General features: G+C 42.2%; 1 long non-coding RNA gene across 2 annotated transcripts in view; it reads left to right on the forward strand.

Annotated features, from left to right (window-relative positions):
• LOC138847720 (uncharacterized) overlaps positions 1-26,881 on the forward strand; it is a 233,576-nt gene that overhangs the window by 9,869 nt on the left and 196,826 nt on the right. Inside the window, exon 2 of one of the 2 annotated variants that reach the window (XR_011385664.2) lies at positions 5,387-5,493. The exons of the other annotated variant lie outside the window; for it this stretch is intronic. This is a non-coding gene — a long non-coding RNA (uncharacterized LOC138847720). The remainder of the gene's footprint in view (positions 1-5,386; positions 5,494-26,881) is intronic. 2 annotated transcript variants of the gene reach the window in all.

Below are 26,881 nucleotides of genomic sequence, written 5' to 3' on the forward strand. Positions count from 1 at the left end.
CTGAAAAAGCATTATAAGAAGTTTGGAATGGATATTGAACAAGCAGATCCACAGTGTCCACTGCAGAGGTCAAGACTGGTAACTGAGAGACCAATTGGGAGGCTATTAAATAATTCAATTAGAGGTAAAGGTACTTTGGACAGGGAATAAAGAGGAGGTAGGGTGGAGAGATTTTATGTGATAGGATAGATTGGTTTAGGTTGCTCTGATGTGATGGCAGGGTGAATGAGCATAAAGTCATAGATGACACTGGGGATGATTCCCCTAGAAAGGAACCTAGAGAGAAGACAGACTGGTGGTGAAATGATGAAGTCATTTTTCAACCTCCAAAATCAGGTTATCTGTGGGGTCCCCAAGTGGGTAGAGGGAGCTATTGATACAGGTCTAAAAGCTCATGAGGTTGGAGCTGGAGCTAGAAATTTATGAGTTGTCGGCATGAAGCTGGTTAGTAAAGCTGAGTCAGAAGGTGAGATCACTTTGGATAATGCATAAATAATATTTTTCAAAGTACTATGAAAATTAGGATTTTAAGATGCTTTTCATGATATTCTCAACCTGGTGTCATTCTCATGATTATGTTAGATCAGCTGACTACAGGAAATTTGCAGATATAATTAAGGTTACTAATCAGTTGCCCTTCAGATGGACTATCCAAGTGGGCCCAGCCTAATCATATTGGGCACTTTAAAAGAAGAGAGTTTTCTCTAGCTGGCAGAAGAAGACATTAGAGAAATTTCAAGTGTAAGAGGGCTTCAACTAGAAGGAGTAGTCTCTAGAACATGAGAATGAATCCAGTCAATAATTAACAACAACAAAACCGAGGTATCTCAGTCCTACAACCACAAAAAAGTGAAATTTGTCATCAATCTAAATGAACTTGGAAGAGGACCCTGAGATCCAAATAAGAACAACACCCCCGACCCCACACACCCAGCTGACTGACACCTTGATTTCTGCTTTGAGAGACCTGACAGAGGACCCAGCTATCTTGGGCCTGGACTCTTGACCCACAGAAACTGAAAGATAATCAGTGGATTTTGTTTCAAACTGCTAAGTTTGTGTTAATTTGTTCCATGTTAATAAGTCACGTATACAAACACCCAGGACACAACTCAGGAATGCTACCTTTTAGGGGGACAGGCAGCAGAGGAACCTTAAAATAAGACACAGGAGGAGATCCAGAAGTATGCAGACTCATGAAGGCAGGAAGGAAAGAGATCCTGATAAGAAGGAGAAAGCTGTCAAGTATACCAATTATTTTTTTAAAGATTTATTTATTTGAAAAGCAGAGTGACAGAGAGAGAGAGGAGAGGGGAATGGGGAGGGGGAGGGAGGGAGGGAGGGAGGGAGGGAGAGAGAGAGAGAGAGAGAGAGAGAGAGAGAGAGATTGAGACTCTTTCCCTTGGCGATTCACTCCTCAAATGGCTGCAACAGCCAAGTTTGGATCAGGCTAAAGCCAGGAATCAGGAGCTTCACCTGGGTCTTCCACATGGGTAGCAGGGGCCCAAGTATTTGCGCCATCATCTGCTGCCTCCTAGGTGTATTAGCAGGAAGCTGTTTAGGAAGCAGAGTAGGTAGGACTGAAATCAGCACTCTGGGATGGGTTGCTGGTGTTGCAAGTGGCAGCTTAATCTGCTTCACCATAATGCCAACCCCCAATTGTTCCAATTATTGCAGAGGATTCAGGTAGGAACAGAAAAGGCTCACTCGATTAAAAAAATTGAATGATGTGTAGAAATAGCCACTGCAGAATGTGGAGGGAAGAGCAAAGGGACAGGTTTTGACAGCTCTTTTAGGATGTTTAGATTTGAAGAGGAGGGAAAAAAACCAGGTGGCTGGTGAGGGGAGTGGTGTGGCATAAAGTTAGAGATGCTGTTGGTGCCTAAGGAGGGAGAGACATGCTAATGAGAAGGAGTTAGGGGACGGGGAGAAGGTGATGGCGTGGAGGAAAGCAGTCAGTACTCATACACTATGAGGATACAGAGTGGTGAAGAGGTGATGGAAGCTAAAACACAGGTAAAGAAAGGTTAAATATGAGTAGGGGACCTCTTCCATTTTGTTCAGAAGAGTAAATGGTAGGGCAGAAAAAAAAGATGTAAGTGAACATACAGTTTGGTAGAAAAAGAACTTCTTTGCTTCTTCCTATTTAACATAAAGGAGCATGTAAAAGTATCTGCTGGGGGGGGGGGGTTGGGGCAGCAGTTAAGACATCACTTGGGATGCCCATATTCCCATATTAGAGTGCCTGGGTTCAAGTCCTGGCTACTCCACTTCTGACCCAGATTCCTGCTAATGTGCACCCTGGGAGGCATCAGGTGATGGCTCAGGTATCTGGGTCCCTGCCACCTACAAGGGACTCCTAGAATGAGTTCTCAGCTCTGGTTGTTGTGAGCATTTGGGGAGTGAACCAGCAGATGGGAGATCTCGTTGTCTCTGTCTCTTTCTGTGTCTCTGCCTTTCAATTTTTTTTTTTCAAAAAATAATTATCTGCTGAGTGTGAAGAGAGAGGTAGAGGTACAGATGGATTAAGAAGTGTTGACCAGGTTTCTGCTAGAAATCTTGGAATTCAAGAGATGCTTCTGGACCAGTATGGAAGGAGAGTACCTATGTGATGGTATCTGTGATTGGGTCACTATACAATTGTTTGCATTGATGGGAGGGTTGAGATTTGACATGGAAGGATGCAAGACTGAAGTGATGAAGTATAGAATTGAAGCCAGACAAGGACACCAGTGAAAATGAAATCGGAGAGCCGGCGCCGCAGCTCACTAGGCTAATCCTCTGCCTGTGGCACCGGCACTCAGGGTTCTAGTCCTGGTTGGGGCGCCGGATTCTGTCCCGGTTGACCCTCTTCCAGGAAAGTTCTCTGCTGTGGCCCGGGAGTGCAGTGGAGGATGGCCCAAGTGCTTGGGCCCTGCACTCCATGGGAGACCAGGAGAAGCACCTGGCTCCTGGCTTCAGATCAGCACGGTGCGCTGGCCACAACGCGCTGGCCGTAGCGGCCACTTGGGGGGTGAACCAACGGAAAAAGGAAGACCTTTCTCTCTGTCTCTCTCTCTCTCACTCACTGTCTAACTCTGCCTGTCAAAAAATAAATAAAAAAATAAAAATTAAAAACAAATGCAATCGGAGAGTTTCAGGGAAGGGAGGTGGTAATGGGGTGAAGGAAATGAACAGCTTGTGCCTTCTAACTCAGGTTATAATTAGAGCAACTTACTGCAACATCTGGAAGTTTCAGAAGTTCTGTTCTGAGAGAGGGAAATTCATTGCTTCAGAGCTAGGGAGGGTGGAGGAGTCAGGTAAGGTGTGCAACACACACAGGTGAAATCAGTGACTGAATGGAAAAGAAGTGAAGGTCACTTGAGAACAGAAGGCCAAGGAAGAGACCCAGTGGGGCATTAAGTCAACCATATGGACCTCATATGCTTAGATATGATAGAAAAGGTGGCAGTGATCCAGTTTCTAAAGACTCCAGGGGCCAGCGCTGTGGTGTAGCGGGTAAAGCTGCCGCCTGCAGTGCCAGCATCCCATATGGGCGCCGGTTCAAGACCCAGCTGCTCCACTTCAGATCCAGCTCTCTGCTATGGCCTGGGAAAGCAGTGGAAGATGGCCCATATTCTTGGGCCCCTGCACCTGCTTGGGAGACCTGGAAGAAGCCCCTGGCTCCTGGCTTCAGATCAGCTCAGCTCCGGCCATTGCAGCCATCTGGGGAGTAAACTGGCAGATGGAAGACTCTCTCTCTCTCTCTCTCTCTCTAGCCTCTGCCTTTCTGTAACTTTGCCTTTCAAATAAATAAATATTTAAACAAGAAGACTCCAAAGAAAGAGGGGAAGTGGTATATGATGACAACAGGAAGAGGATAGTGTGTGTGTGTGTTTTTTTTTTTAAAGAAGATTTAGGGGCCAGTGCTGTGGCACAGTGGGTTAAACATCCACCTGTGGTGCTGGCAACCCATATGGGCACTTAGAGTCCCAGATGCTTTACTTCCAATCCAGCTTCCTGTTAATGTGCCTGGGAAAGCAGCAGAAGATGGCCCAAATGCTTGGACCCTTAGACCCATGTGGGAGACCTGGAAGAAGCTTCTTGCTCCTGGCTTCGGCCTGGCCCAGCCCTGGCTATTGCAGCCATTTGGGGAGTGAACCAGCAGATGAAAGATCTCTCTCTGTAACTCTGCCTCTCAAATAAATAAATAAATCTTTAAAAAAGCAGCTTTAGTGAGATATAATCACAACACACCACTCTGTACTCTCACTTATAGTGTATAATGTAATGAATTTTAGTGTATTCAGAGTTGTGCATCAATAGCACAATCAATGTCAGAACATTTTCAACACTCCAAAAAGAGACTCCATGCCCTTTGACCATTACCCCAAAGTCTTCCTACTGCTACCTCCATCCTTTGTAGCCATTAATCTGCTTCCTGTCTATGGCTTTGCCTGTTAAGGCCATTTCATATAAATGGAATCAAACAATATGTGAACTTTTGTGACTGACTTCTTTCACATCCTATGTGTTCTGGGTTTATCCATTTTGTGGCAGGTATCAGTATTTCATTTCAGAGCATGACTTTGATAGGTGGAAAGAAGCTCAAAGGAGCTTAGGGGAAGATTCAAGGCCAAACACTTCCCTTGGACACCAAGTCTGTTATAGTCATTAATATTCAATGCTGAAATTGTACAAGTACTCCTTTCTCTTGGGAGTTCCTAAAATCAGTCAATATTAAATGCTCATGCTTGCTTCTTCCTTCCCCATCCCCAGCAGTAAATATAACTGAAAGCCTTGCTTGGTTACAAAAACAGTCAGTCACTGTTGCTTCATCTGAACTATTTGCCTAAGAAACACATTCATCTTATAGAGGAGATAATGAGCAAAACTGGCAATGCCCTAATAAGCTCTAAATTAGGCATAATAATGTTGAACCAAATATAAGAATCAGCAAAAAAAAATTTTTCTATTTATTGATCATTAGTGTTAATGAGAACAGCAGCAAGTGGCTTTGTTCCTGTTCACTTAGAAACTATAAAAACAAGGTAAGAAAGCAATTAGGAAGGTTAATGCAAGGATTTGGTTTTTATCTTGATAATGGAATAATTTATTTCCTAGCCTATTGACCTTGGAAGACCTTGATAGCTTCATCTTTTCTCATCTCTGGCTAATTTTCAACATGCTGGAAATCATAGAAATGGGATGAGGACTACTAGAAGCAATAAATTGGAATGAAAACATTTACCTCCAGGAAATGTTAAGCACAAACAAGTACAGGAACTGTTGTCTGTATGAAGGGGCTAAAGCCTCTTATTAATAATAGTGAGTATCTTAGTTTGGGTAGCTATAATAGAATACAACTGATTGGGTGGCTTAAACAAGAAATATTTATTTCTTACAGTTTTGGAGGCTGGGAAGTTCAAAGCCAAGGAGCCGGCATAGCCAGTGTCTGTTGAGGGCTTACTTCCTTGTCTGCAGACGGCCATCTTCTTGTTGTATCTTCACAAGGTAAAAGGATAGAACTGGGCAAAGCAAGATCTCAAGTCTCTTTTTCGAAGGTTATTAATCCCATCACAAAGGCTCCACCATCAAATCCCAATTACATACCAAAGAGCCCATCTCCAAATATCATCACATTGGAGATAAAGGTTTCAAAATATGAATTTTGAGGGGACACAAACTTTAAGTCCATAGCGTGGAGAAAGTCATTTAAGAGACCAAATTTGCTGTCGAGTAGAATTGAAGCTCCCTGAGCAACTCACGTTATAAAGGACATAAAAACCAGGATGGGAGGAAGCTAGCAATCAGAGACTTAAACCCCCAAACAGCACAGACCTGTCATGGTAAGGCAAGAGAGACTAGATATGATCCAGTCTTGCTAAAGGGTATTTGGATTTGAAGGCTCACTGTTGTGATGCAATCTGGTTTGCCCAGTGTCCTTCACTTCTTTTTTTTTTTTTTTAATTTTTTTTTTTTTTTTTTTGGACAGGCAGAGTGGACAGAGAGAGAGACAGAGAGAGAAAGGTCTTCCTTTGCCGTTGGTTCACCCTCCAATGGCCGCCGCTGCAGCCGGCGCACAGCGCTGATCCGATGGCAGGGGCCAGGATCCAGGTGCTTTTCCTGGTCTCCCATGGGGTGCAGGGCCCAAGCACCTGGGCCATCCTCCACTGCACTCCCGGGCCACAGCAGAGAGCTGGCCTGGAAGAGGGGCAACCGGGACAGAATCCGGCGCCCCGACCGGGACTAGAACCCGGTGTGCCGGCGCCGCAAGGTGGAGGATTAGCCTATTGAGCCACGGCGCCGGCCTACTTCTTTTAAAAATGGTATTCCCATTCTTTGTCCTTACCACATCACTCCCATTCCAAAGATGCCAACTAAAAGAATGTGAGTCCTTAGGTTTGGACAAATTGTAATGAGCATAGGAAAATAATTTTCAAAAGAGATCCATAAAATATCATCTGCAATTAGTAGGAAATGGAGACGTCTTGGTTTTTTAAAAATAGAGAAAAGGTACATAATGCAAATGTTAACTGGGCTTTAATGTTAATTCTCTATTAAGAATATCAAATGGATGTTGTGTGAACTTTCAAAGAGAGATGAGGTGATCCTTAAAGATACCAACATGAGTTTCTAAGGTTGCATGACAAACAGGTCTTGGTTTCTTTTTCCTACAAGTTTGTTAGACTAGAAGATCAAAGGAATCCCATGGGCATAGAGTTTCTGTATTTCTGAAAGGTATTTTTCAAAGTCTTTCATGGCATCCTTGTGGAAAAGGTGGAGAAGCTAGGTGGATGATAAGATAATTTAGCAGCATAATCAATTTATCCTAAGAATGCTAATTAATGGATTTATGTTAAACCTGGTAAATTTTGTCATAGGTTAGTATGGAATGGCTATTTTCCTAGCATAGTATTTTTCAACATTTCTTTAAGTAACCTAGGTATGGGCTGAGTGGGACTAGTTATCAACATATGGAAAATGAGAAGCTGGAAGGGAGTGTGGATAAATCATATGACAAGGCAGGATCCAAACTGGCATTGACCTAGGGATGACATATCAACCATTGAGTACCCCTAAGGCAGAATAAATGCATAAATAAATGAATAAATGGCTGTGCTTATTAAAGTTGAATTTCAATAGGATAAGTCTTAGTGTTCTATCTTTGGAACCAAAGTTAAGGATGTAGAGAGAACTTGCTAAATAGAAGCCTGTAGAAATAAAAGGTCTTGAGGATTTTAGTGGCCTGAATTCAGTAAGAACCAAGCACATGATGAGACTGCAAAACAAAGGAAAAAAAATGGATTCTTGAGATGTTTAAATAGGAATATAGTATTCTGACTGTTCTATGCTTTGATAATCAATCTTACCATTCTTTGATTTATTATGTTCAATTCTGGGAAACATATTTTATGAGTACACAGACCATCTTCAACTCCTTCATAGGAGTCATATAATACAGTGCTATAAATCATGATGCATGAGCAACAGCCAAGATGAGTGAGGATAGATAGCTCAGGAAATAAAATATTTAGGGGCAAAAGGATGGCATTTTACAGCATTTGAAGAGATGGGATAGAAGATAGAATTCTGTTTTGCTCTAAGAAGAAAATAATGATCAATGGATAAAAGTTATAGGATGGTAGCTTTAAGATAAGATATAAACAAGTCTTATATAATAATTAGGAGTCTGGAATAGAAGTAGATGAGCTTCCTTTTATTAGAGAGGAAGGACTGGACAGCCAGAACCTTAAGGGTCCTTTCAACTTGAGGATTCTGAAAAGCCCACTTCAAATCTGCTGTTGTTTTGGGATCTGTGTGTGTGCACACATGCACATTTGTATGTGTCTCCACTCTAAACAGAAATGAAGTGTTTCGTGAGTTATATGTTGGAAGTCCATTAATAGTGAAGTTCAATGGACTAGCTAGAAAGCCAAGGTCTAGAATGTCCTATGGATTGCCCCCAATACCGAATACACAAGTACTCGATGAAGGGACTCTTTTCTGGATTGGAGGCTTCTCTGGGTTTCTTATGAAGATGCTTTCTTATTTTATGCTTCATTTGTATTCATGAATTAACCTTGAATTGAGATGGTTTTCTTCCTCTTAAATATAAGTTATGCCTCGTGCTTGTGGATATCCTAAGAGTGGAGAATCATGCCTTTTCACAGTTGGTAAAGGCTCCAATCATTGCAAATTCACAGTAAGTAAAAATAATTTTCTAATTCTCATTTATTTTTTCTCCAATGGGACTTTGTTTTGGAATATACTTAGTATTTGCCACAAAAGTCCTAATGAGCTTTTTGGGGCACCATTCAAAATAATGTATCCTCCAAGTCAGGCAGACCCAGGCTTTAAATCTTGGTTTTTCCCATATTCTTTAGTCAGCTTGCTTAATCCCTCAGAACCTCAGTTTTCTCATCTGTTAGATGAGGTTATTTATATATATATATTTCAGAAAGTTATTTTGAAGACGAAATAAATTATGCTAAGTACTGACCATAATGCTTAGTATGAGGGTAGTTCAAAGAGTTTATGGAAAATGGAATTAAAGATAAGCTTATTTTGATGCAAAAAAATTTGAAATCCATGTATACAAGGGAGTCTTCAAAAAATTTGTGTGAAATGTGTATTTTGAAAAACTATGCATAGACTTCAAAATTATTTTGTACTCAGATAAACTTATCTCTTAATTCTATTTCCCATGAACCTTTGAAGACCACTTATATATAGTGAGGTTACAATGCAATGTGAACATTATTATTAATTCACCGCACAGTAACTTTCCAATAATTCTCAGCCCTCATTAATGTAACAGATCAAATTTAACTTCTAAATATTCTATTTAAAATATTTATTGTCATGTGTCCATTTCTTCCTATAACTTAACAATTTAGCTTCAGCCAAAATGTTCTAACTTCATAATTATTTATAGGTTTGTTAAAAAAATTGGCATGATGATAAGCAAGATCCAAAATATGTGTTAATCAGTAGCCTAGACTTCTCCTCTCACCTATCCTAAGTCTGAAGCTATAGTTTTCTCAAAGTACCTCGCCCAGAAGAAAGCAATTGCAGAGTCCCTGTCCCTGTAGCCTGTCCTCACCAAGTGGAGAGTACTGGCTGTTTCTTTCCCATACTTTGCAGAAATTGGCCTGCTCTGTGTGATTTGAAGCTATGAGTCTGGATCGCAGTGAGTGGTACACTCTGCTTAATGAATCATTAGTAGAACAGAGAAAAGAACAGACTCAGTTACATGCTGGGTTGGTTAACTAGCCTTTCCCTGAACATTGCCCTGCTCTAGCCTACACTGAAACACTGAAACAGGGAAGCTTTTGTAGAGCAACCAGTCCCTGGCCAGTAGTTCTGTCTATTGAACCTAAGACCTGTATTCTATATTCTTGATTGATTTTAATCTAACTTGGCAGCCTTCTTTGTACAGTGTGGCTGCTGGACTCCCTGCCTTGTGTTCCCTATTTCTGTGTCATCCACCATGTGCTCCATAACTTAGAGGTGTCAAAACGCCAAGAGTCTTGCTCAGAAGGTGATGTCCCCAAGAGGGTAGGGGAAAGACAGTGGAGAACAGATAAATAGATAAACAAATAACCAGGTGATAAGCACCACCCTTCTCTCCTGTGCGTGGAGCTCCAGCTTCAGAATAGTGAAGTTCCCTAATCAGGCCATCTTCTCTCACACCTAAGTGACTTTGAGCCCCTGTGGAAACTTCATCAGCCTTCAGGAAAGTCTCAGCCCTTTGCAGCAATTCAGAGAGGCCTCCCTGATATTCCCCACATTCTGGCCCCTCATCTGAAAAATGGAATATCCACTCCCACTAGGCCAGAGGCTCTTTGCAAGAAAGGCCCATGTCTTTTATTTTTCTGTATCTCAAACACCTTATACAGTGCCTGGAATATAAAGATTGCTCAATAACTCTTGGTTGACTGACTGAATGGGTAGGGGGCTAGTTGAATCCCATCTTTGCTTGATTAAATAAATAATTATTGAGCAACCCCACGTGCTAGGGGAGCTAGATAATTCAAAAATAAACACATGGGGTAGGTGTTTATTCTAGTGGTTAAGACACTTGTGGTCCACATTGGAGTGTCGGTGTGAGTCCAGCTCTGATTCATGTCTCCAGCTTCCTGCTAATGCAGACCCTGTGAAGCAGTGATAATGGCTCAAGTAATTGGCTATCTACCTCTCACCTGGGGGACCTAGTTGACTTCCTGGCTCTAAGCTTAGACCTGGCTCAGTCCTAGATGTTATGAGCATTCATGGAGGGAACCAGCATATGGGAGCTCTCTGTCTCACTTTCACCTATCCTAAGTCTGAAGCTATATTTTTCTCCCTGTCTCACTCTGTCATCTCCCTCCCAAATAAATAAATAAAATTCAGAAAACACATAAATATGTCAGCTAATGAGAAATGTCAACAGGTAAGAGGAAGGGAGTAAGAGTGGGAAACACACAAAAAGAAGATAACTAGGGGGGCCAGTGCTAGGGTGTAGTAGGTTAATCCTTCCTTTGTGGCACTGGCATCCCATATGGGTGCTGGTTCTAGTCCTGGCTGCTCCTCTTCCTATCCAGCTCTCTGCTATGGCCTGGGAAAGCAGTAGAAGATGGCCCAAGTGCTTGGGCCCCTGCACCCACGTGGGAAACATGGAAGAAGCTCCTGGCTCCTGGCTTCAGATCGGCGCAGCTCCAGCCATTGCAGCCTTTTGGGGAGTGAACCAGCAGATGGAAGACCTCTCTCGGTGTCTCTACCTCTCGCTGTCTGTAACTCTACCTCTCAAATAACTAAATAAATAACTAAATAAAAGAAGACGATAACTAGGACAGGATGTGATAAATAACAAGAGAGAGATGCCAGAGAGGGGCTATGGGGATTACTATTTTTGATAGATTGGTGTGGGAGGCCTCCCTGGCAGGGATATTTGAGCAAAGATCTGAAGATGGTGAGAGAATGAGCTAGGTAAAATGTGGTGGATAAGCTTCCCAGGCAGAGGGCACTGGGAATGCTAAATCTTATATTTTGGGATGTAAGGACCTAGAAGGCAGCTAATATGGCTGGACCAGAGTGACCAAAGAGGAAAGTGGTGAGAGGTGAATTCAGGAAAAAAAAGAAACCCCAAGATTAAAGAATGGAGGAATGGAGGGAAGAGTCATAATTCTGAAAAAGAAGACAATGCCAAGCATAATAGTCTGGCATATTGAATGTTATTAATAGGTAATGGATCACAATATTGAAAGAATGATTTGCAAGCACCCCACACATGAGGTTAGTGAGCTGTAGGAGCTGGGAAAATGGAGTCATAACATCAAGCCATTAGATTTCCTTTTGTGTGTACCTCACTAATAATAATGTTGGGCTGGTTGATCAAAGTAATGTGGTGCAAGTAGTGTGCAGAAATTTCTTCAAGACATTTGGCAAGGTCTTGGTGTTCTATGGGCAGCATGCACCAACACATTCTGCCTGGTCACTGTTCTTTTATCATTCTTTTTGATATGATCAAATACAAATTGACATAACTTTACCATTTTTATGACTCTAAAGTGTACAGTCCAGTGGCATTAAGTACGTTCATAATGTTGTGTAGCCATAACCACTATCTACTTCTGGAACAGTCTCATAGCCTCATAAGGGAACTCTGTACCATTAGCAGTCACTCCCCATTCCCTCCTACTCCAGCCCCTGGCAACCACTTATCTACTTTCTATCTCTATGGACTTGCCTGTTCTGTACATTTCATATCAGGGGAATCAAACAATATGTGACTTTTTTGTCTAGCTTCTTTCACCTTGCAAAATGTTTTCAAAATTTTTCCATGTTGTTATATCAGGACTTTATCCCTTTTTATGGCTAAATTATATTCCATTATATGGCTAGACCTCATTTTGTTTACCCTTTTGTTGATAGACATTTAGGTTGTTTCCACCTTGTGACTATTGTAAATAGTACTGCTATAAACATCTGTGTACAAGTTTTTGTTTCAGTATTTTTAGAGCTTAAAAGAATCTTCAAACTACCAAGGAGGAGCTGGGGGATGGAATTATGGGCAAATTTATCTTCTCTTGTTTTCCTTTTGTCCAGATAGATTGCTTCATGGTTTTTGCAGTCTTTAGGCATAAGCTTTTTTTTAAGTTTTTTTTTTTTTAATTTCAAAGAGATACAGAGAGAGACGGAGGGAGAGAGAGAGAGAGAGAGAGAATCTTTCATCTGCTTGTTCACCCCCCAAATGGCCGCAATGGCCAGAACTGGAGTGATCCAAAGCCAGGAGCCTGGAGCTTCATCTGGGTCTCCCATGTGGGTGCAGAGGCCCAAGCACTTGGGCCATCTTCTACTGCTTTCCCAGGCCATAGCTGAGAGCTGGATCCGAAGAGGAGCAGCCGGGACTAGAACCGGCACCCATATGGGATGTCAGCACTGTAGGCGGCGGCTTTACCTGCTATACCACAGCGCTGGCCCCACCACTTGGAATTTACCACCACCTTTCTCAATGGAAAATCATGACGTTATTTCTACCACACATGCACAGGTCAGTTCAGCAGACTGCTTCTCTTGAGATGGCAAACTGATCACATTTTCTTTTAAGATTTTATTTATTTATTTATTTGAGAGATAGAGTTACAGACAGTGAGAGAGACAGAGAGAAAGGTCTTCCTTCTGTTGGTTCACTCCCCAAATGGCTGTAACGGCTGGAGCTGCACCTATCCAAAGCCAGGAGCCAGGTGCTTCTTCCCGGTCTCCCATGCAGGTGCAGGGGCCCAAGCACCTGGGCCATCTTGCACTGCTTTCCCAGGCCACAGCAGAGAGCTGGACTGGAAGAGGAGCAACTGGGACTAGAACCAGTGCCCATATGGGATGCTGGCTCCGCAGGTGGAGGATTAACCCATTGCGCCACGGCACCGAACTCTTCTTCTTCTATTTTTTTAAAAGATTTTATTTATTTATTTAAGAGGTGGAGTTGCAGACAGTGAGAGGAAGAGACAAAGAGAAAGGTCTTCCATTCTCTGGTTCACTCCCCAAATGGCTGCAATGGCTGGAGCTGTGCCGATCAGAAGCCAGGAGCCAGGAGCTTCTTCTGGGTCTTCCATGTGGGTGCAGGGGCCCAAGCACTTGGGCCATCTTCTACTGCTTTCCCAGGCCATAGCTGAGAGCTGGATCCGAAGAGGAGCAGCCGGGACTAGAACCGGCACCCATATGGGATGCCGGCGCTGCAGGCAAAGGATTAGCCTACTATGCAACAGTGCTGGCCCCCGATCACATTTTCAGATGACACTAAAGTGGAAGGAATACCAAATTCAGAATGAGGATTTTGAAAGATAGCAATGAGCAAGAAAGATAGGTGAAACTGATGATGTTAATTTGTGATTTCTTCCTCTTCTCTTTTGCAAATGTATCTAAATACTCCTTCAGTGTAAGTTCAGAGTGGGTAAGGTGGGTTACCTGTGGAAAAATTCAGAGGTTCTCTAAGCCAGTTAAATATATATATATAATATATAACATAATATATTATATATATATGGCCCCATGGTAGATGAATGCTAAAAGTTCAGCAATAGTTCTCCTTCTATATTAGCAAACCCAAAACTCACTGGTTACCAAATATTTTTCTTGATGTACTGACATTGCTCCTCTACTTGTAGGAGCCTCTTTCACTAAGAACCCTCCCTCCCCCAGGCACCATAGGTAATTCAATCAATGAATGGAGTGTCTAAATGAGGGTGGAAGTAGGGGTAGAAAAAGCACAGTTTAGATGTGGGTAAAGCTGCCACTTGCAGTGCTGGCGTTACATGTGGGCACCAGTTCGAGTCCCGGCTGCTCCACTTCCGATCCAGTTCTCTGCTATGGCCTGGGAAAGCAGTAAATGATGGCCTGAGTGCTTGGGCCTCTGCACCCATGTGGGAGACCCGGGAGAGGCTCCTGGCTTCTGGCTTCGGATCAGCCCAGCTCCGGCTGTTTTGGCCATCTGGGGAGGGAACCAGTGGATGGAACTTATCTCTTTCTCTCTCTCTCTCTCTCTCTCTCTCTGCTTCTGCCTCTCTGTAACTGCACCTTTCAAATAAATAAATAAATCTTAAAAAAAGAAAAACCACAGTTTAGACTCCAAATCAGAAACCATTTATTCTAGAGTCAACTTCCCCACCACAAATGTTTAAAAACCTCAAAATCCATCAAAATACTTATATAATGTTTTTCATCTTCAATATCATGAGTGTACCAAAGAACAAGCCAATTACTTTCTAAAAAATATATGAAAAACTAAATCATAGAATTCTATTCAATTTTTAACTATGTATAATATTTATGAGTTCACAAATTGCAAATGAAAAATATGGAAAAGGTAATAAAAGTGATTTGTTTCCAACTGGGAAACATGCATTAGAAAATTTGAATCTGCTCTTGCAAAGTCTCGTTTACCACATTTTCTTCTGAGAGCCTAGATAGTTAGCATCATACTTACAGATTTTCAGATAAAGATGCCTCCTAAGCCTTGAATTTTCACAACTGACTTTGATTCCGACAGTTTTAGCAGATATCCACAGATCTAGTTCTGACCCAGACGCACGCAAATACATATAGGATTCAAGTGACCTAGGAATAGCCATCCAACTAATCCAATTCCAGTATTAACTATTTATACCATTTTCATGACTTCAACTTAAATCTTTTAGCTTGCACCATTCCTTCAAGCTGCAAACAGTAGGAGAAAGGGAGCTGATAAATAAAACATCCAAGGATATTATAATTTCCAAGTGTTGAAAGAAAACTCATCTAAACATTACAGCAGGCATGATTTTAAAGTAATATTTGGTGTTTGAAAACAAAAACTGTTCTGTGTTATGTGGTAGTGTTTGAACTTAAGTTAAATGATTATTTATAACTTTTTAGGGTGAGAATTCGGCGCGGTGATTGAGACACCACTTGGGACACCTGCATTCCATACCTGAATGCTTGATTTAAGTTCTGGCTCCTCTGCTTTCTCTCCAGGTTCCTGATAATGCATACCCTGAAAGGCAGCAAATCATGGCTCAAGTGCTTGATGTGGGTACCCTAATTGAGTTCCAGGCTCTTGGCTTCAGCCTGGCCTGGCCCTGGCTGTTCTGGGCATTTGGGGAGTGAATTAGCACATGGAAGATTCTCTCTCTCTCTCTCTCTCTCCCCTTTTCAAATAAAATAAAAATAAAAATTTTCAAAAACAAATGCATATTTCAAAAATATATTTCTGCCTTAGCAAAGAGGAAAACAGGAGTCCTTCTAAAACAAGGGTAAAATTTAAGTTCTATGAGCAAGACACATGGTATTTAAGTCAGTATGAAGTTTTGGATGATTCTAAAGTAACTCATCTGAGTCTAACAGTCCTCAGGTGGGAAACACCAAAATGTCCCTCTATTAGTCTCAGTGCTATCCATTTCAAGCCTGTTTCTCTCTCTCTCTCTCTCTCTCTCTCTCTGTCTGTCTCTCTCACTTGTACATCAGAATGCTGCTATTTGGTAAGTTATAAAAATCAGCATACATGAGGGCGATGATCCTAGTAAACATTTTTGGAATGTTGAATAACACTTTTTCTTAAAAACAGATTTGGGTTAAAAATTTGCCTCCAAGATGTGAATGCATTTCAAATTAAAAAAAAAAAAACTGCAAAAACCAATGACAAGAATGAGGAGTCTGAAAGAAAAATGTTGAAAAGATCATTGTATCTTCCCACTTCCCCCAAGAAAATGCCATATTAATTTAGCACCAGAAAACAGGTGAATGCCCTTTTGCGATGCATCCTTAAGCCTGCAGTAGTAATTAGTGTTATAATCTGGAACACTACTCCAGTCCTAACTAATATGTGAACATCTACATATTGGAATTATCAGGAATAAAAATGTCAGACTATAAACCAAGCTCAACAAGTTGGTCTCTCCATCCCTACACAGCATGTTCTGGTATAAGTGGATTGACAGCTAAAACAAGAATTGTCTGGATGTTTTAGAAACTGTGACTGTAGTAGAAGTCAAACATGCAATCACGTCGTAAATCCAGCCTCTCTCTGAGGGTTTCACTGATTTCCAGAGGCTTTTCTTTGGTGCTGGTGGGGGACTTCAAAAAGTTTGTGGAAATGGAATTAAAGATAAATTTATTCTGGTACAAAAAAATTGAAATCCATGTACGCTCATACAAACCTGCTCTCTTCCTATTTCTTTCCGTGTCTCTGAATCCCCACTTCATCAGTTTACATGCTGTCTTGTTAGAAGAGTCTAGAAGAGGTGGCCACAAGGGGCGTTTTAAATGTTGCTTTGTGTGAGAATATAGAAGGAAAAACTGAAACTGACACAGATCCCTTTGGACCCCAGTTGTGTGGGAGGGTTTCCCCATCCGCCAAGCAAGCTAGCAATTCTGCAGCAGACGGCAGATGGGCATCCTGTAACTCAATTCAGTTCTGATGCTATCCACCTGGAGATGGTAGCCGATCCTGTATACAGGTTGAGGGCTCAGTGCGGGAGACAGAGACTGCCCCTCCCACCTCAGATGCTGTGGCGTGCCCGTGGCCAGCCCCAGGTTCTTTCAACTGTGCTTCTGATGGAGCAGCTATAACCTGGAGCTCTCACAACCCTTCCTCAGGTTCATTGATTTTGCCTGAGCGCTCGCAGAACTCGCAGGCACCTACTTATGTTTACTGGTTTATTATAAACAATATGGCAGAGGATACAGATGAAGAGCTGCAAAGAGGGAGGTATGGGGCAAGAGGGCTTTCCTTGCCCCCTCCGGAACCTTGCATCACCCTCCAGGAACCTCCAGGTGTTCAGCAATCTGGAAGTTTCCAAACCCTGTCCTTTTGGCTTTTTGTGAAGACTCCTTTGTATAGCCATGACTGAAGCGTGGATAACCATATAGTTATATGATTGGACAAGAAGGGTATGGTCTCATGCTAATGGACTGAGTGGGAGCCCAGCGAGGACTGTCTATCCTGAATCTTCTTGGGCCCTCTGTGCAGCATTCCTTCCTCCCGGGTGTGGGGGCGGAGCCCGTATGAAATGGAGGTCCTGTGAGCTACTGGCAGTCAAGGTAGAGGATTCCTTTATGGCTAGTGACAAGATGGGGAGGCAGGGGAAGATGGACTGTATATGACCTACCTTGGAAGAGAGAAATTCTAGATTCTGTGGTCTTCTTCGGTAAGGTTATGAGCCAGAATGCCTCCCTCAGTCGTGAATTATGATCGGCACTTTTCCCTGTTTTGTTCTTTTCCTTCAGAAGCAATTTGTCCCCTTTCACTATCACATTGTATCAGCAAACACCAGCTTTTCACCTGTTTGTCACAACCACCGTGACCAAATCCTGAGACACACACACACAAATGAATGAAATTATGTGTTTTAACCAAGATCAGGGGTCAGTGGTTTCAGACAAAAAAAATTCTGGAAGAGCAAGACTTCATTTGCGGATGTTATAGCTTGGACATTTTAAGAAACCATCTAGATTTTCTTGAAAAATAAATATAAAATTCAGGACAAAAGTAAATACGAAGCTTAAGGAACCTTAATTTCAGGTATTTGTTCAATATGGTATCCTCCTTTAGAAACATATAAAACTTCTAATCTTGTTTTTCAAGGAAATGCTTTAAAATTGATTAAAGTATAAATAACAGAAGTCCAAGTTCAGATTGTAGAGAAAGACATGCAGGCCTACTAAGAAGGAGTCCCACTTTTCTCTGAAGAAACATGCAAGGTGGCCTGCCCTGACTTGGTGCAGACAGAACAATAATAGCCTAAATTGAATTCTTCTGCTGTGGGATTATCCATTTCATTAGGGATTTGGACTCAGAGCTGTGCATTTTTGCTCATTCTTATTCTCAAAATAATAATATCCTTTCCTTGAGCAGATCAATTTTATTTAAAGTTCTCTAAGCTAAGACTGCTTTAAGCTACAATACCCAGCAGAGTCTTTTGTACGTTGCAAAGAAATGGCAAGGTCTATTACTTTTTATGATGAACTCCAGTGATCTCCTTTTTTCTCTCTTTATTTAAATTGTAGCAGGACAGAGAGAAAATACTAAATTTCTGTTATCCTTAGTCTGTGACCTGTGTTAAATGGTCTTTTCCTCAGTGAAAAATGTTTCTATGACACATTTTTACATATAATTTTACATAATGAAGCATGAATGTCTGTTCATGATAAAACTTGAAAAAGAATCCCACTGACATTGTTGTATTAATTGCTTGAGCATCCTCCGTATAAACAATAGAATTATTTCCAATATGTGCTTGAATAGATCATTTTTCTTGTGAGGAAGCCACTAATGGAGTCAGCAGAATACATGCATACAGGGAAAAAGTAGTCGATGACTGTCTTTGTTATGATAATGGTATATTTTTCTCCCAAGAAATTAAAAACCATTGCATGCATCCCAAAACCCTCCTGGAAAGGTGTTAGAGAATGTTATCCCCCTTTAGTGATGCAAATGATAATGTTTGTGAGAGTGCTTTGTAAGCTATAAAGTACTATGCATGTATACATTGGTGTCTGTCAGCGTAACGCTTTTTATATGTGAGGTCAAAGGGAGACACCTGGAGGTTGATCTAGTTTGGTTCCCCCAAAGCAGACCCCGAGACTAGGATTTGGGGGCAGGGAGTTAACTGGGGAGGTGATACCAGGAGGCCTAAATGAGAGAGTTGGTAGTTTTATCCAGGTGAGGAAGGAAATTGCTCACAAGGATGAACTGCAGGAGAACCACAGGCAGATGAAGCTCAGGAAAATCAAGCAGCCTCCAAATTGTCCCACTGTCAATGTGGAAACTGAAGGAGTTAGCCACTGACTTCTATCTCTCATCGGTTAAGGGCTTCCTCTGAGGGTGAGAAATTCCTAGCCCATCCTGGACACTCCATGTGCAGGCTCAGCCAGTTTGCAAAGTGCTGTAGCAGAGATGCAGAGTCCTGCCTGGTGGTTTCAAGGGAACATCTGTCAGCATGTCCAGGAACTGTCTTCAACAGTTGCTTCAGATGAACTCTGGCGTGGGTCAAAGGCATAGGGGGCAGGGCATTGATGGTGTGTGCTAAGTCAACTATCATATCCAGACCGAGAAGCCAAGCCTAGAACAGGTTTCCGGGATTTGATTTGTGCTCTGTCTTGGGGCCAGGCCTATCATAAATATTTTGCATTAATAAAATAGCCTACCTAGGTGAAATTAGCCTGACTTTCCTCTAACACTGTGTGTGTATTGGTGCCACTATTAGTTATTTTTAGATGTCAAGATTGAAGTGCTGTCCAGCCTCTGCTATGTCTCATGAAATTTATTGATGTGATTTGAGAGGCAGCAATTTTCCTATGATTTGTTCTAACCCTGTTTTCATTAGACATCTGAAAGGCTTTGAAGGAAAATACTGGCTTTCAGTCCCCACCCATTCAAAATAGGATCTCTAGGCATGAGGCCAAGATTGTGTGTGTGTGTGTGTGTGTGTGTGTTTTCTAACTCCAGCTGATTCTTATGTGCAAATTTGAAACCACTAGGTAATGAAGAGAACATAACTGGAAAAAATTGTGAAGTCAGATGGCTTTAGGTTTAGATTTCTGTGATTCCCCAAAGCAATTGTGTGACTTTCTGTGAGTATCATTCTTCCTATTCTGGGGCTCAGTTTCTTCGATTTTTTTTAAAGACTTACTTATTTGAAAGGCAGAGCTACAGAGAGGGGGATAGAGAGATTTTCCATCTGCTGGCTCATTCCCCAAATGGCAGCAATGGCTGGCACTGGGGTAGGCTGAATCCAGGAGCTTCTTTTGGGTCTCCCAAGTGGGTGCAGGGACCCAAGCACTTGGGCTGTCTTCTGCTTTCCCAGGCTGATTAGCAGGGACGCGGATTTGAAGTGGAGCAGCTGGGACACAAACCGGCACCCATATGGGATGCTGGCATTGCCACAAAACCAGCCCATCTTTGATTTTTAAGACAAGAATAATACACATATATCATGGACTTCTTTGAAAATTAAGTGGAAGGATGCCAAAAAGACTACTCTCCTGCCTGGCACATAGTTAAGGTAATAAATGTCAATTCTCAGCTTCCCAAGAGTGTCCAATTTGCTCTGAACAGTGTTACTGTGTCTCTATACATTGGAAAATAAACTAGGTTTTCTCATGTGGGTGGAGAGGCTGCAGCTGTAAGAACAAGAGGAGGAGGGCAGGATAAGACTGTTACACTGTCAGAAATTAGTGAAAGAGACTATTATAAGGGAGCAAAGAACTGGGTGCACTTGAAAAAAAAGAAAGCGACTAGCTGGCTAAAATACAATCATGCAAAGATTTCTTGTGGAAGGGATTTAGGATAGTAAAAGAGCTTGTCCCTGCCAAGGATAAGTGGCAACTGTAGGGCCAGGCGTTAACCCTGATGGAATTTCTATGTGGGGTTTAAGTCCCAACTGGAAATACCTTCAATCACAGGGAAAATAATTACCAGGGAACCTTTAGGACACCCTAGGCTAAGTACCCTCCTCTGTGTTTCTTGGGCTACTTTTCAGTTAGCATCCAATGTTATATTCCAAGTACCGATTTCTGTATTGATTAGAAGACTGTTGCTTTTGGACAGGACTGAGTTCATTCATCTACAGTATCTGTCAACAGTTCACAAACTAAACTAAGCCAAATGGAGACTGGGTCATTGTGGGAGATCTTGAGGATTCCTCTGCCACTAAATGTCACATCTAATCCCTTCTTTATTTCCCAAATACTGAATTTTTCCAATCAGAGAATAATGTGAGGGGAGGCAGAATTCTACACCCATTTTTTATTTCCGTGGAGAATTGTAGCGCTCTTTTTAGGGTGGCTTTTTATAAAAATGAGAGCTAAGAAGTGTTGATGAGGATGTGGCGCAACAGAACCCCTTATACACTATAGATAGAAATGTAGATTGGTATAGCCATTGTGGAAAATAGTATGGAGGTTCTGAAAGAAAAAATGGGACTAACAAATGACCTAGCAATATCTCTTCTGGTCATCTACTAAAGGGAAATAAACACCTCATAGAGAAATCTGCATTGTTGTGTTCATTGCAGCATTATCTACAAGATATGGAAAGAATTCAAGTGTCCATCAGTTGAACAGAAACTGATCATGAAAAAACATATATTTACATGCATATATGAGTGTATATATATGTATAAGCCTTAAAAAAGAAGGTAGTCCTGCCATTTGCTGCAACATGAATGAAACTAGAGGATACTATGCTAAAATGAAGTAAACCAGATGCAGAAATAAAAATACTACATTATCTCGCTTATATGAGGGATCTTTAAAAAAAAACACATTTTTGAAACAGTAGAAGGGTGGTTACTAGGGGCTAGGGAGATGGGAAGATATGTTTAAAGTGTCCAAAGCTGCCGTTATGCAGAATGAGTAAGGCTAGAGAGCTAATGTACCACATAAGGACTACAGTTAATAATATTGTACTATATACTGGCAAGTTACTAAGAGAATAGATTTTAGATACTTTTTATTTTCCCCTCAAAGATCTATTTTGAAAGGCAGAGTTAGAGCGGGGGAAACCTTCTATCTTCTCGTTCACTCCCCAGATAGCTTCAATGGCCAGGCTGAAGCCAGGAGCCTGGAACTCCATCAGGGTCTCCCACATGGGTGGCAGGGGCCCAAGCGCTGGGGCCATCTTCCACTGCTTTCCCAGGCGCATTAGCTGGGGGCTGGATGAGAAGTGGAGCAGCTGAGACTTTAACTGGTGCTCATGTGGGATGTTGGCATCACAGGCGATGGCTTAACACACTGTACCACAATGCTAGTCCCAATTTTAGGTACTCTTGCCACCTAAAAAATTAAAAAGATAACTGAGATTATGGATGTAACAATTTAACTGTAGTAATCACTTAACTATAGAAAGGTCTTTCAAGAAGTTCTTGGAGGAAAAAATGAAATAAAAAAAATCAGTTTATTTTGATGCCAAGAAACTGAAATCCACACAGAGAATTTTCATAATACATATTTCCATGAATTTTTAAATTTAAATTTTAAAATACTTATTTTAATGGTGGAGAGACACAGATCTTCCATCTACCGGTTCACTACTCAAATGCCCGTAATAGCCAGGGCTGGACCAGTCCAAAACCTGGAACCAAATTTGAGTCTCCTATATAGATGGCAGGGCTACAAACCACCTGCTGACTCCCAGGGTGCACATTAGCAGGAAATTGGAACCAGAAGCAGAGCTGGGACTCAAATCCAGGCCCTTGATATGGGATGCTCGCCACCTAAGCAGTGTCTCAAATGCTGTGCCAAATGCCCACCCCTCCATGAGCTTTTGGAATACCTCTTGTATGTATATCAAAACATTTTGTACTGCTTCAACATATGCAATGGAAAATGAATTTTACAAGAGAATTCTAATATAGGGAATGCTATTTGGCACAGCAGTTAAGATGCTGGTTAGGATGCCTACATCCCATGTCAGAGTGCCAGGATTCGAGACCTGGATTTTCTGCTGATTCCAGTTTCCTGCTAATGTGCACCTTAAAAGGCAGCAGGTAGTTGTGTTTCTGCCACCCACGTGGGAGACTTGGATTGAATTCCTGGTTACCAGCTTCAGCCTAGTCCAGTCCTGACTATTACTGGCATTTGGTGGAGGAAGAGGGGGTGAACCAGCAAGTAGGAAAACTTGTGTGCTCTCACTCTTGTTCTCTGTCAAATAAAAAACATAAAAATTCAAGTGAAAATAATTCTAGTCTTAAAAGTGTTTCATAGAAGGCAGAAGAAAGAATCGCAAATCAATGGAGGTAGCTTCCTTCTATAGACTGTATCAGTTATGCTCTCCAATTCTGAGTTTTTCTGTATCTTGTAATCCAAAATTTTCAAGTAGACAGTTGTATATAGTCTTAGTTCCACAGAAGTGTAGTGAGTGCATTATCATTAGATAATCAGGATGATGAAATATCTGAGCATCGGTAGTTATATTGGAACTTTTCAATACAGATGACAAAGCAAGGAAAAGGACATTAAGTAAAATGGGTGTGTTGGAGGGATTTGGGGAGATAATTGCATAGCTATGTGATTGGTGGAAAGATGCCCATAGACACAATTTAAGGAATGTTTTCTCAGGAGTCACTGTGCACTTACTCCTCATGTAGGATCTCTGTCCTTAATGTGCTGTACATTGTGAATTAATGCTATAACTAGTACTCAGTATTTTACACTTTATGTTCTATGTGGGTACAACTGTTAGCCTTTATATACAGAAGATCAATTAAACATATATTAAGATAATTGAAAATGAATCTTGATGTGAATGGAAGGGGAGAGGGGAGGGTTGCGGGTGGGAGGGAGATTATGGGGGGGGGGGAAAGCCGTTGTAATCCATAAGCTGTACTTTGGAAATTTATATTCATTAAAGTTAAAAAAAGGAATGTTTTCTCTATAGCAAAAGTTACAGAAATTTAGTTGCCCAACAGATTTGCAGAGCAGGAGATGGTACAGCTTCCTTCTTTGATTCCTTAGAGATCCTCAGAGGATGGTGAGCACAGTGAGTTTGGCTGAGTGGGAGAAGCTCTTGATCTCCTCTTAGGTTTTTTCTAATCTCATATTACTGTTGAATCACACCAGAGAGCCTGGTAACTATGAAGACAGTGGGTGCTTGATTATTCACCAGATACAATAGACACAAAGCAGCTGCAGCAGTACTGTTTGCCATGAGACTGGTGACATCAAAAGTTAATTGACCACCAATTTGTAGGTTTGAGCCTTCAGGCCATTCATACTCCCAGAATGTATTGCAGTCTTGGGGAAGCAAGAAGCAGGGATAACCTGGGAATCTGCAGGGATAAGAGGAGGATCTCCTTGTCCTCAAGACTCTGCCTCCTTTCATCTTGATTTCTGGAGGTTTCAGCCAGGAAGTTGACACCTTGGCTGATGTGCAGCTCAAGGGCTCATATCCTGCCGACTTAGACACAGAAAAAGAAACAATTTCCTTCCTTTAGTGTTGATTTGAAATGTCCTGGTTGGGCCTCTGACAGAGTAGGCTTGGGCCAGGTGCTTTCCCTTAGGAATTGGGTTAAATTAGGGGAGAGGGATGGGAGGAGGCATGCAGGAGGAGGGTGTCTAGGTAGCTGCCAGGAAAACCACACAACTGGAATTGCTGAGTCCTCCTAAGAGCTGTTCTCAAAAGGTGGAGTGGTAGCCATGTCAAAGCAGATGCTACCACAGCAGCAAGTAGTAAACTTTTAAAATCCAAGTAACTGTTACCACCAATACCATTGACCCTCCTCAGGAAGACATGGCCATCCCCAAGAGCCCTGTTTCTTTCAGAATGGTGGCAGAAAGACGTGTGTCCCTAATCGTGTTAGCGACAAATACTGCTCTGCTCCTGTCCCTTCAAGCAAACACTTAAGAACAGAGGCTGCTTGAATGCTTCTATTCCTATGTAATGTCCAGAAGAGGCAAATTTCTAGAGGCAGGAAGTGTATTAGTCACGGTCAGGGCCGGGGGAGTGGGGGAACCTGGGGGGAGGGTGATAGCTAAAGGATATGGCATTTCTTTTTGAGGTAATGGAAATATTCTAAAATTGTGATGATGGCTGTCTTTGTGCTGATATAACAGGATACCACATAATAGATTTCTGTTCTTTACAAGTTAAACTAGTTTCTCATGTTTCTGGAGGGTGGGAAGCCGAAGACCAAGGGGCCAGCTCGTTGGGTTGTCTGAGGGCTGAATCTGTTACTGAAGAACTGCAAGGGTCCTTGTCTTCACAAGAAAGAATTCAGGTGTGAGACAGAGTAAGTGGAAAGCAAATAGCAAGGTTTATTAGGGCAGGGACATCTGTAAGAACGGATGGCCACCTCTCCGGACAGAACCTGAGAGTGAGTGTCCAGTCGCTCAGACTGGGGGAGAGCGAGGTTATATGGTGGAGTGGAGAGATTACACCTGGGCAGGCCAGGTGGGCAGCTCAGCAGAGAGGCAGAGGGCTGAGCACGCAGTCCAGTTGAGGCCGGGGGTTTTTAAGGGGATGGGCCTTGCCTCCCCACCTCTGCTCCTCCTGGAACAAAGGAATTTTTGGATGTAAATACGAAAAATTCCTATCTGAGTTTTCCCCTTGAAGTTATCAGGAGGAAGCCTGGCTGGCGCAGCCCATTAGAGGAAGGATGGGCAGGACTCCCTGGAAGGTCAGGGGCAGGGCAGGATATTTTAAGTGCAGATACTGGGCTGCACCTGGAAGATTATCAGGCAGAAGGGGCAGGGACCCCTACCTGGCAGGTTATGGGGTAGAAGGGGCAGGGCAGGATGCAGATACTGGGCTGCCCCTGGAAGGTTATCTGGATGACTTTGAGATGCAGATGCTGGACATAGATGTCTCCTTAGGCCTTTGTCACACACACATAAGCTCATATCTGACTTCCTACCTAACACATCCTCTGAAAGAAAGTAACTTTGTGCCTTCATATGGGAGAAGGTGGAAGGGCAAAAGAGCGAAATTCTGTGTGAAGTTGCTGCTATCACAGCCTTGATCCGGTTTGCAAGAGAGTAGCCTTCCTGGTCTAATTGCCTCTAAGATTTATTTATTTATTTATTTGAAAGAGTTACAGAGAGAGGGGAGACATCTTCCATCTGCTAGTTCACTCCCCAAATGGCTGCAACGACCGGGGCTGGGCCAGGCCGAAGCTGGGAGCTTCTTCCGGGTCTCCTATGTGGGTGCAGAGGGCTGAGGACTTGGACCATCCTCTGCTGCTTTCCCAGGCACATTAACATTGGAAGTGGAACAGACAGGACTTCAACTGGTGCCCACATGAGATGCCAGTGCTGCAGGCTGTGGCTTAAACTGCTGTGCCACAACATGGGCCCCAAGTCTAATTACCTCATAAAGACCCGACCTCTTAATCCTATCACATTGGCTATTAAGTTGTTAACACTGGAGTTATAGAGGGGACACATTTTTTTTAACTTTTATTTAATGAATATAAATTTCCAAAGTACAGTTCATGGATTACAATGGCTTCCCCCCACCCATAACTTCCCTCTCACACACAACCCTCCCATCTCCTACTCCCTTCTCCCTTCCCATTCTTCATTAAGATTCATTTTCAATTATCTTTATATACAGAAGATCAACTTAGTACATACTAAGTAAAGATTTAAACAGTTTGCACCCATACAGAAACACAAAGTATAAAGTACTGTTTGAATACTAGTTAGACCGTTAATTCACATTGTACAGCACATTAAGGACCTACATGGAGTAAGTGCACAGTGACTCCCGTTGTTGACTTAACAATTGACACTTATTTACGACGTCAGTAATCACCCTAGGCTCTTGTCATGGGTTGCCAAGGCTACGGAAACCTTTTGAGTTTGCCACCTCCAATCTTATTTCGCCAAGGTCATAGTCAAAGTGGAAGTTCTCTCTTCCCTTCAGAGAAAGGTACCTCCTTCTTTGGCCCATACTTTCCACAGGGATCTCACTCACAGAGATCTTTCATTTAGGTCCTTTTCTTTTTTTTTTTTTTTTTTGCCAGAATGTCTTGGCTTCCCATGCCTGAAATATTCTCATGGGCTCTTCAGCAAGATCCGAATGCCTTAAGGGCTGATTCTGAGGCCAGAGTGCTGTTTAGGACATCTGCCATTCTATGAGTCTGCTGTGTATCCCGCTTCCTATGTTGGATCATTCTCCCCTTTTTAATTCTTTCAGTTAGTATTAGCAGACACTAGTCTTGTTTATGTGATCCCTTTGACTCTTAATCCTTTTATTATGATCAATTGTGAACTGAAACTGATCACTTGGACTAGTGAGATGGCATTGGTACATGCCACCTTGATGGGATTGAGTTGGAATCCCCTGGCACGTTTCTAACACTACCGTTTGGGGTAAGTCCGATTGAACATGTCCCAAACTGAACACCTCCTCCCTCTCTTATTCCCACTCATATATTTAACAGGGATC

Source organism: Oryctolagus cuniculus, chromosome X (genome assembly GCF_051225735.1).
Source record: "Oryctolagus cuniculus isolate XC-2025 breed Fujian yellow rabbit chromosome X, ASM5122573v1, whole genome shotgun sequence".
In the NCBI taxonomy this organism is placed as follows: Eukaryota; Metazoa; Chordata; class Mammalia; order Lagomorpha; family Leporidae; genus Oryctolagus; species Oryctolagus cuniculus.